The sequence below is a fragment of the Coptis chinensis genome, chromosome 4 (assembly GCF_015680905.1).
Source record: "Coptis chinensis isolate HL-2020 chromosome 4, ASM1568090v1, whole genome shotgun sequence".
NCBI lineage: Eukaryota > Viridiplantae > Streptophyta > Magnoliopsida > Ranunculales > Ranunculaceae > Coptis > Coptis chinensis.
In genome coordinates, this window is record NC_141459.1 from 85,872,754 (window position 1) to 85,885,078 (window position 12,325).

A 12,325-nucleotide genomic window follows, 5' to 3' on the forward strand; every position below is an offset into this window, starting at 1 on the left:
GAAGAAAACAATGAATATTTATGCATCATCACTAGTGTGGAAAGCCAGAAACTTAGACTTAAAAAACTACGTGTTTTCTCCTTGGGATTATACTAATCACACTCCGTCATGAACCAGAATCTCAAATCTGGTCAGAAACTCAAGCTAAGTCAGAAACTTAGTGATACTAAAGCGTTGACTCTTTGGCATGATAGATTAGGGCACCCTAGGATGAATATGTTAAAGAAAATAATAAATAACTCTAACGGGCATTTTTTTAGCAAACCATCAATTAATTTTTCCAAATGGATTTTTCTGTACACCGTGTTCACAAGGTAAACTCATCACGAGACCTTCTTTCACTAAGATAACTTTAGAATCACCAACTTTCCTTCAAAGGATACAAGGTGACATTTGTAGCCTATAAATCCTCACAATGGACCTTTTTGGTATTTCATGGTCCTCATTGATGCTTCCACACATTGGACATATGTTAGCCTTCTTTCTTCTAGAAATATGGTTTTTGCTCGTCTATTGGCCCAAATCAACAGTCATACCAGAACCAGCAATACCAAGCCAACACAAACAGAGAGTTAGTACTAGATCTTATGAGTGGATATATTGCCCCTACGCCTCAGTCGAGCAAAGTAATTATCCCACATCTAGAAGAAGCTATCACCACCATTATCAATGAGCTGAAACAGACAAATCAAAGAACCCAGAAGTTGGAGAATAACTTTAGTGTCATTCAAGGCCAGATAAGGCAAATCGCTGCCGCCTTGACGGAAAGATCAAAATGAGCATTACCAAGCTAGCCGGAGCCAAATCCGAAAGAAAGAGGTGTCTTGCATGTGGATAACCTAGAGATTACTCATGACCAAGTGAATTCTGTCACCACTCTAAGGTCAGGCAAGAAAGTTGATAACAAGATTGTCTATGAACCAGGAAAAGATTTTGCGGAACCTCCGGAAACTTATATCCCCACCATCCCACCCAGTTCTAATATTCCAGATATATCTAGTGTTGTGCCACCTACTGAAAAAACTATTGCAAAAGAAGTTGAAGGAACTACTGTGGAAGTAAGTAAGAAGAAACCATCACGAGTAACTCCACCTGTCACTCCACTATCTGTTACCAAGCCAACCGAAGCCGAACGAAGAGAACCGATATTGAAGAATCCACCAACATCGTTTCCTTCAAAACTAGTGAATACCAGAAAGGATGACCAGTACAAGGAGATTTGCGATGTATTTCAGAATTTGCATATTAATATCCCATTTCTGACCGCCATCAAGCAAGTTCCCTCGTATGCCAAGTTCGTGAAAGATCTAGTGAAGAAGAAGACCAACATTTCGAAAGAAACTTTTATCGCTCAAAGATGTTCATCGTACCTACAGAATCTAGCGGTTGTGAAACTAAAAGATCCTGGAAGTCCAACTGTTACATGCAGAATTAGAGATTCTTTGGAAGAGCAAGCTTTATTAGATTTGGGTGCCAATGTGAATCTTCTACCATATTTCGTCTACGAGAAGTTAGGCTTGAAGGATCTAAAAGCGACTAATGTTACTTTACAGTTGGCAGATAGATCAGTGAAGATACCTAGAGGAATCATTAAAGGCGTCATAGTCAAGATTGAAGATTTCTATTATCCGGTTGATTTCATAGTACTCGACACAGAACCTACATCTGGTAGGCAGATACCAATCATTCTAGGTAGACCATTCTTGGCCACTGCAAATGCACTCATCAACTATCGAAATGGTAATATGACGTTATCCTTTGGTAATATGAGAGTCGAGACCAATATTTTCCATATGTTACAGCAACCACAGGAGGTGTATGATGTGAACGAGGTATGCATGATTGAAGCGTTAGCACAGGATTATCTTACTAATTCATATCCTGCTGATGAGTTATTGAAAGCTCTGACAGACTCAAATTGTGAGGAACTTAATGTCGAGGCAATCAATGCAATTTTGGATTCATCACCTATCATGGATGACAGCAAGTTCAAAGAAAAGTTTGAATCGTCTATGCCTGATGAACCATCTAAAGAGCTTAAGAAGGAGCCACCTAGGCTAGAATTGAAGCCTTTGCCATCTACACTCAAGTATGTTTTCTTGGGAGATTTGGGAACCTACCCAGTAATCATTGCATCAGATTTGACTGAGGAGCAAGAATCCAGGTTAGTAGCACTTTTAAAGGAACACAAGTCAGCTATAGGTTGGACAATTGATGATATCAAGGGGATAAGCCTTATGATATTTCAACATAGGATTCATTTGGAAGAGGATTCCAAGACTTCTAAGCAACCACAGAGGAGGCTTAATCCGAAGATGAAGGAACTAGTTAGAGAAGAGGTCATCAAACTCCTTGACACTGGCATTACCTACCTTATTTCTGATAGTCAATGGGTTAGTCCAGTTCAAGTTGTGCCGAAGAAGTTCAAAACCACAGTGATTGAGAACGAGAACAATGAGTTGATTCTAACCAGGATTCATATTGGATGGAGAGTTTGCATCAATTACAGGAAGATGAATAACACATCAAGGAAAGATCATCTTCCATTGCCATTCATCGATCAGATGTTAGAAAGATTAGCTGGACAAGCTTACTACTGCTTTATTGATGGTTACTCAGGATATTTTCATATCCATATTCACCTAGAGGACCAAGAGAAAACCACATTCACATTTCCGTTTGAGGATTGCCTGCACCATCTCTCCTTAGTCCTTAAATGTTGTTGCGATACCAACTTAGTTTTGAACTGGGAAAAGTGTCACTTCATGGTAAAAGAAGGGATAGTGCTGGGTCACCAAGTTTCAAAGGAAGAAATTCTAGTAGATCGAGCGGAAATGTCTACAGGAAGTAAGCATGTTGTCGAAAGATTAGTTTTGAGATGGAAACCTAAGTATTCCCCATGTTAGTTTATGGGATTTACTCCCTATTGACCTTCAAAGGAAGATTATTTCTATGGCTCGTGTAAGGTTCGATAAAAGTCCATTTGCGCATAAGAGGAGAGTGCGTAAGCTAGGTTGCTGTAAGAATTGCCATTCTGAAACTTGTCCTGGGTTACAGCCATTAAGAGAAAATTGTTGGTACAAAGTATACTTTTGTCAATCACCTGCTGAGAAAGATTAGAAGAATTCCTACAAAGTGAAACCTAGTGGGTGGGAATACTAGTATTGAGGATCTGACTATAAATGACTCAAAAGTCTTGAGAATCTGACTTTAAAAGACTCACATTACATCTTGGAGATCTGACGTAAAAAGACCTAAAAATATTTGATTTGTTTCTTGAACTAATTCTACTGATATTCGGTATCAATGGTAATATCCTACATTTTTCTCATCCATTTCATTTACTTCTTTATACATTGAGGTCAATGCATGCATAAGTAGGGGAGGGTGTACTTGAGAAATGAATTTCGAAAATTAGTTTTCCAAAAAAAAAAAAAACAAAACAAAACAAAAATATTTTTATTTCTATATCAGTAGCATGAGAAAAATGAATTTTAATGATGAGTCTGGGATATATATTATATACTGCTTAGTGTTGAGTTTGATAGATAGTTGATATTATTGATTCCATTACCGCTTAGACTATTTATTATGCTTGGACATAGTTCTTGTTGATAGAATTCTTTATCAAGGCACTACCATAGTACTTGGTCAGTTTTGTGTATTTTTGCTAGAAGAGAGATTTAAACCCCTAGTAAATTGGAAGTAGAATTTTTAGACTTAGCCCGTGAGACTTGAGCTTTATACCCATTCTTTGGAGAGTTCTTACGAAAAATCCGAGTTTTAGTGACTCAACATCTTTCAGTTCTTTATGTCGTTGTAATATAGTCTCATTATTTGTTGATTTTGTTAATTATGAAGTGACATCAACTAGGGAGATAGCCATTAAGTCTTGTAGTCTATTCGAAACAGAGTATCATACTGATAAGTCAAGTAGTAAACCCATTCAGCCTTTATCCCACCTAGTAGGACCATCATGTTAAACCCTTTTGAGCCTTACAATAAGCCATTTTCTTTCATAAAACCCTTTACCCTTTACCCTTTACCCAACTCCAGACAAGGAGTATAGCCAAAAACCTTTATCAGCCATACCCATATGTTTCTGAGAATCCGAGGGGAACAAGGAGGAAGAAATAGCACAAAAGGAAGATTACAAGGAAATATCAGAGAGATACAATGAAGACCATCATTCTGTTCTAAGTGAAAAAAGCCAGTGGAAAACAAACATATCCAGTACTAATCAAAGATATACCACTGAGTTAAAAAAAAAAAAAAAAAAAAAAGTTGAACAGAATGGATGGAAAAGCTAAGACAAATGAAGAATTTTCTCTGCAATACAGAATTTGAAGAAATCTTCCAAAGAATAAAGCAAAACCCTTTGTGTTTTTCAGAAACAATATTTGAATCCTTTTTACCTTTCCTTCATAAACCAATACCCAAGCCAAGTTACAACCCATGACTTATTACTACAGTATGGTACGAAGTCTAGAATAGGTGAGAGGATGCTAAAGTGAAGGACCTGACACTTTATATGTGATTGACATTCTTTCCATGAGACTACTGTCATCTAGAAGTCTATTTTTCAAGGTAGTATGTGGGATGTTCGTATTCATTATTCTTTTCCCCATATACATGAGGTAAAATAGTATACCATCTTCTGAGAGATTCTTTTATGAGAGTATGACTGGTGAGGATTGAAAGTAGAGATTATCTGTCTAAAGGTAAACTAGGGATTTCGTTTCTTGGATAGGAGATTGACTAAGTACACACATAAGCCTTGATTGAGAATTTTGTCAATTTTTACTATCTCCCATCATAATCTATGAGTCTTTGCAGCAATGTAGTTAGCAATGGAGACCATCTGTTGGAGTAAGCACTAAGTGGGTAAGGAATTTCTCTCTCTCTGAAAAATACTATCATTCTTGAACATATTATTGAATGATTTTGTGGGTATATCACCTAAAAACCCTCACGAGACTATAACTTATCCTTTTTGGGGAACTTAAAGGTTTAAAGCCTTGTTGCATATGGTAAATGCAATCGCGATGCCTGCGAAAGTGAGTTAGGATTTTATTTTAGTTATTAGGATGTGATTTTGATCACTTATCTATTTTTTTATCTTATTTTCTAAGAGACTAGCAAAAGGCTAGTTGGGAGTTGTGATAAGTGCTCAAAAAGTGCAATTTAACCCTCGATTATGCCTCTTGTTTAGCCATTTTAGTGGACTAATAGTGTTTGTAAGTTATGTTTTATGATTCTATAGGTGAAAAAGAGAGTTTTGTGGAATACTAGAGAAAAATGGGTAAAACAGAGCAATTCGGAGCATTAAAGATCACATGGGAAGCCCATAGACAATCATGGAGAAGGCCAAGGAATTGAAGCTATTAAAGATGCGACTTGGACCAATTTTAAAGCCTATTTGGAAGCCCAAGGCAAAAGTATTCATTGCTTGGACCAAAGCCCGTAAAAGAGGATAGAAGGATAGAGCAAAAAAGGGAAAATAGACTTTTCGCGTGGGACGATGGATGTGGATCATGCCCAGATGCATTGCTTTCGTCTCGAGGCGATGTATCGTCGCCCGGATGCATGAAACCATTCTTGTAGCCAATTCCTTCTCAGTTTTAGAGACGAAGTTAGACTCTAAAAGAAGTTTATTTGTATTAGAAAACAAATGGCGGTTTGGAATGCTTCTAGAACTCATTGTAACCCCTATAAATAGAGGACCTAAATGTCTCATGTAATTTGTCAATTCACTTATACTCTTGTTTTCAGAACTTGAGGCAGAGAGAGATTAATAATAAAATATTCGGTTTTAACTAGTCGAGTCTTAATAAATTAGTCTTTCTAGTCTTATGTTCTTCAACTCTTCTTCTTCTCGTTCTTCGTGTTCTTTCTTCTTTATGGAAGGCTAATCTTCTCCTTCAAGGGAGGAAAAGAAGCCAATGCTTAAGGTTTAATGATTCTTCTGGTTCATGGTGTTCTTTAATCAGGTTAGTTCTTTATGTTTTTAGTTATTAGTTCAATTGCCCACACTAGGGGATGGAAGTATAGAATAGGGTTTATGCTTTGCAATATTAATATCATGCTAGTGTTATTTACTTTTCTTCTAGTAGTATAGTTCTTTAGAGTTAGAGAAGTATTCTTTATGTTGCCTTAGAAGGGGTAGTTCAGGGAGTGGTTGTCTAGGAGAAGTATTCTTTGTGTTTGCCTTAAGTGGTGATTCATTGAATGGCCGCCCTATTAGGAAGTACTCCTTGATGTTGCTCTCGGTAATACATTGAATGGCTGCTCGAGCTTACATAGAAGGAAAGAAGATATTAATAGCATAAACATAGGAACAACCTTAAGTAGAGTTAATTGTTAACGATGTTTCGTACAATAGGGCATCGACACTCACTCGATTGCCCAATTGTAGTCTACTTGTAAGAACAACCATGAAACAGAAGGTCATAGATCAAAAGTATTGATAGATTCTAATCTCTTGAATTCTCTATCTTATAAATTCTCAATAGTTTAGTTAATTTAGTTTAGTTTAGCATTAAAATCTAAAATCTCTACAATCATAGTTTTTAATCCCTCAAACCCCTTTTCAGTCTTGTCCTTCACATACCATATATTTAAAAGTGGAACGATACCCTACTCATCCTTTACTTATTGAGGGATAATTAGGTTTTGATACGTTTCTATTTGTTCAACGACCATCATCTATCTACATCATCCATATACCATCTCATAAACACAAAAGGAGCGTGTCAATGGACGCTACAACTTTCAGATATCTAATAAGTTTAGCAGTTTCCGAAAGCTTAGATATGAGACTCATGGATGTAGTGATTGCCTACTTGTATGGGGACATAAACAAAGATATTAACATGAAAATCCCTAAAGGATTTGGTTTGCCTGAAGCAAAATCAAGGAGTACGTACTCAATTAAACTAAGACGTTCATTGTATGGTTTGAAACAATCCAGAAGATTGTGGTATAATCGTCTTAATGAATATTTGTCTAAGGAAGGGTATGCAAACAATGAAATTTGCCCATGTGTCTTCATAAAGAAATCCTTAAATGGATTTGCAATACTAGCCATTTATATGGATGACATAAATTTGATTGGAACTCCGGAAGAGCTCGAGATAACTGCTCAATACCTAAAGAAGGAATTTGAGATGAAAGACCTTGGGGAAACAAAACTTTGTCTTGGCTTGCAGATCGAGAGAAGTTCTAGTGGTGTATTAGTCCACCAGACTAATTACACCGAGAATGTTTTGAAATTTTTTCATATGGACAAGGCACATCCATTAAGTACCCCAATGGTCGTCTGGTCAATGGATACAGAGAAAGACCCATATCGCCCCAAAGACAAAAATGAAGAAGTATTGGGTCCTCAAGTACCATACTTGAGTGCAATTGGTGCATTAATGTATCTAGCACAATGCACTAGACCGGACATTTCTTTTTCTGTAAATTTGTTAGCCATGTACAGCTCAGCGCCTACTAAAAGACAATGGAACAGCGTAAAACATGTCTTAAGATATCTACGTGGAGCCACAGATTTAGGTTTGTTTTACTCAAAGGATTCTGGAGGTTCCAAGTTTGTGGGATATGTAGATTCAAGATTTCTGTCAGATCCTCACAAGTGTTGCTCCCAAATAGGTTATGTATTTCTTAGTGATAATGCTGCCATTTCCTGGCATTCCACTAAACAAACTTTAGTGGCAACTTCCTATAACCACTCTAAAATTTTAGCTCTTCATAAAGCTAGTCGTGAATGTGTATGGCTAAGGTTATTAATTGGGCATATTCATAGTTCTTGTCAATTACCTTCTATAACAGGTGTTCCTAACATTATTTATGAGGATAATGCAGCTTGTATAGCCCAGATTCAAGAAGGATTTATAAAAGGAGACAGAACAAAACACATTGTGCCAAAATTCTTTTACACACATCAGCTTCAGAAGAAGAAGCAGATTAAGGTCGAGCAAGTACGTTCCAGTGACAACCTTGCTGATCTCTTCACTAAATCACTACCAAAGCATATATTTTAAAAGTTTGTATATAGGATCGGCATGCGCAGAGTTCACCACCAAGCCATATAAAGACTTGTCTTTATCAGGGGGAGTAATCAAATAGGGGGAGCATCCTGAAGAATGTGTCCTAGAACATATGCAATGTACTATTTTCCCTTATCTAGGTTTTATCCCACTGGGTTTTCCTAGTAAAGGTTTTAATAAGGAAGTATTAAGCAAGTCATAATGATTCTGAGTAATGTTGTACTCATTTTCCTTTCGCTTTGGTTTTTTCCACTGGGTTTTCCTTAGCAAGGTTTTAATGAGGCAACTGTCATTGGATAGTTATAGAGCATCCAGAAGAATGCTACAAAAGATGCATCCACCATAATTTCCACAAGAATGGTGGACATCCAAGGGGGAGTGTTATGAAATCCGTGGGATTATATGGATGTCCACCATTGATCTGTGTTTATCCTGATAGTCATCTATCTGGTGTTTATCCTGATAACCCTCTATCTGGTGTTTATCCTGATAACCCTCTATCTGGTATTTATCCTGATAATCGAGAAAAAGAGTACAACATTACTCAGAATCATTGTGACATGCTTTATACTACCTCATTAAAACCTTTACTAGGAAAACCCAGTGGGATAAAACCTAGATAAGGGAAAATAGTACAGTGCATATGTCCTGGGACACATTCTTCATGATGCTCCCCCTATTCTCTTACTCCCCCTGATAAAGACAAGTCTTTATATGGTTTGGTGGTGACCTCTACGCATGCCGATCCCATATACAAGCTTTTGAAATGTATGCTTCGGTAGTGATTTAATGAAGATATCGGCAAGGTTGTCACTGGAACGAACTTGCTCGACCTTAATCTGCTTCTTCTTCTGAAGCTGATTAGTGTAAAAGAATTTTGGCGCAATGTGTTTTGTCCTGTCTCCTTTTATAAATCCTTCTTGAATTTGGGCTATACAAGCTGCATTATCCTCATAAATAATGCTGGGAACACCTGTTATATAAGGTAATTGACAAGAACTACGAATATGCCCAATTAATAACCTTAGCCATACACTTTCACGATTAGCTTCATGAAGAGCTAAAATTTCAGAGTGGTTAGAGGAAATTGCCACTAAAGTTTGTTTAGTGCAATGCCTACAAATGGTAGCATTACCACTAAGAAATACATACCTGTTTGGGAGTGACCCTTCTGAGGGTCAGATAGATAACCAAAGACTGCATAGCCAACTAGATCATAGTCATTAGTGGTACCATAAGAATAAAATAGTTTCATACAAGTTATTCCATAAAAATATCTCAATATGTGTTTGACATAATTCCAGTGTCTAAGTGTATGTGCACAATTATATCTTAATAAGAAACTAATAGAAAATGCAATGTATGATCTTGTGCATGTATTGTGCTAGATACATAAATGCTTCAATATCACTCAAGTAGAGTATTTTTAAGACCAAGAACATGGATCCTTATCCAAATCCAAGTTTCGCACAACCATATGCTTTGTCCATTTCATTTCAAAAAATCTATAGTCAGCAGTTTTCTTTAATTTCTTAAGAGTTCCAATTAAGTTTATACCAACCAAACTTGTTGCTACTATATTGAATCCAACCTCGGATTTTACTATAGGTCCACACCACGTTTTTCAAAGAGTTTAATTATGCTTGAATAGCAAATTCCAGATTGGCCAATCTTTCCTTTGTCGACAAAACACGTGGTTCATTTATTTTTCATCATTGTCCTTTGATGTTCCAATAGCTATACCATAGCTAAATATGTCATCTATGACAAGTGCTTTCCTATCCCACAATTCACTTGAACATGCATGGAATATTGAGATCGATCTCTTCATTTTCAGGTACCTGTGCCTCTCCATGGGCAACCATATATAGGCATTTCAGTGAATTTGGATATTTGCACATTTTCATTATTTGTTTATGGAGCTCCAGCCATTACCTGGCTATTATTTGGACAAGATGGTTCCTCAGTTCTCCTCTCCTAGGAGCACTCTCTTTGAATCCTATAGGTCTACCACGCTTTTAGCGTATAGTAGATTTATTTGCCGCCATGTTTGGACCCCGTCTAAATGGAATATCGATTCTGGCTGGCACATTCATGGTTACTTTTACCATATCATTAAATGCTTATGCATTTTCTCTGCAACCGCTTGCAAGTGTATCATTTTCCTTATCTCATATAGTCACATTCATTATCCTTAATGAGACAGAGGACGTGATCCAAGTTGCTTTACGTCGTTCCTTAGAGCAACCATTGCTTTTCTCCCCCTAACGACGGGAATATTGTCTCATTAAATTGACAATTATGTAATATAGACTGTCTAAGTGAGCTTCTTGCTCCCAACATTAGATATGATACACAATGTCTTTCTCATTTATGGGTATAGTCTATCGGACATATATCCATAATATATACTTTTCTCCATTTATATATGCATACATTTTAACATAAAGCAAAATAAATTTGTAAAGATTGATACTAGCACAAGTATATTAAGAAAAATAAAACTTGAGATTCATAATAAGGAAATTCAAAATATTAATGACAATCCTGGCCTAGACTGTCCATGAAGAAAACATAATATTAACGGTAAACGTTCTATGAATTGGTAATAAAAAATATAATTAAATAAATAAATCATTCCAAGGATGAAAGTTTGCCCATCAAACTTTCCCATTGTATTTGGTAGTATGACCATCTTCTGGTGATCATACCTATCCTTCAGGGATTTCTAAAGACCTGCTGGGTCTTTCTCTGTTAGGTACTCATTCTTTAAGTCGTCATAAATATGATGACGTAAGAATATGAGAGTTGTGGCCTTTTCCTCTGGGCTCATTTTGTTTCCTTCTTTAATAGCATCACCAAGTTTTTTAGATTTTAAATGGATCTTAGCATCCAACTGCCATGATAAATAATTGTTGCCTCTAATTGAAAGAGCTTGAAATTCGAGTTTAGTAAGGTTTGACATCTTTCAAGTAACTGTAACAGATTAAACATACATGGAGTTAAACATACATGATTTTAGAACTTCAAGTCCTTATTTATGTTAGAACTTCAAGTTCTTGAAAACAAAATAGCTATAAAAACGAATTGGGCCTACATAAATGACCACTGTAATGGGCCAAAATCGGACCAGTCCTTATGGGTTGGACCTGACCAAGTCGATATAGTCAACCAGACGATCTTGGAACTTCAGGTTCCTAACAATTGAATTTTTGGAACTTCAGGTTCTTAAAAAAAAATATAGATCTTGGAACTTCAAGTTCCTAAAAATTCGACCTTAGAACTTCTAGTTCCTAAAAATTAGATCTTGGAACGTCAGGTTCCTAAAAATAATAGATCTTAGAACTTCGGGTTCCTAACAATTTAATTCTTGGAACTTCAGGTTCCTAAAAAAAATAGGCACATAAATTAAGCTAAAAGAGCCACAAATAACGTATAATTTCTAATTGCCTACAAGACAGGTCAGTTCTTCATCATGGTTTAAAGTAGGGAATGCTCAGATGAGGATTTTAGTGATGTGGATAACTCAGTGAATGAATGTAGTGCTTAAGATCTAGCCCACTAAAACCTCCATTCAAGGTCGATTAAGTGCAAAAAATGTAGGCAACACTGTAGTGTCTGCAAAAAAAATCTCTAAGCACTATTTGGACAGGTAAAAACAAAAAAAAAAAAAAAAAAAAACCTTTGAAGATACATTAGACCTCCACCACCCATGCAAAGTATAATAAAATATCAACACGAATGCCAAGGGATATCCTGATTAGAAATGTCGAGGAATATCCTGAAGTAAAGAGTCACAAGAGTTGCAATAAGATGGTTAATACTTAAATAAAGAGTTGAATCCTTGACTGTGATCGAATAAAGATGGCATAAAAGTAAGTTCTCAAAACATTCAGTCGACGCGATGATGACAACAACACACAATTATTGTAGATGGTGATAATTATTATCTTTAGCCTTTCTCCCATTTCAATACAGAAAGTTATTTGCCCTTTCAACAACTACTAATAAAACCAACAACAGTATAGGAAAGCTATTTTTTTCTCTATAAATCATGAATGGTGATTAACACTTTTCTGGAACAATACGATCAAAATTTAAATTTCTGTTTAAACTAGACTATGGCACATGTGTCCTAGAAACCCTATCAAAATTTTACCAATTAATTAAGAACAATACGATTCGACCTAACAAAACAAAACTATCACACAATAATAATAATTTAACAGTGAAAATTATATATATATACATTATTCTACAGTAAAGTTAAATTC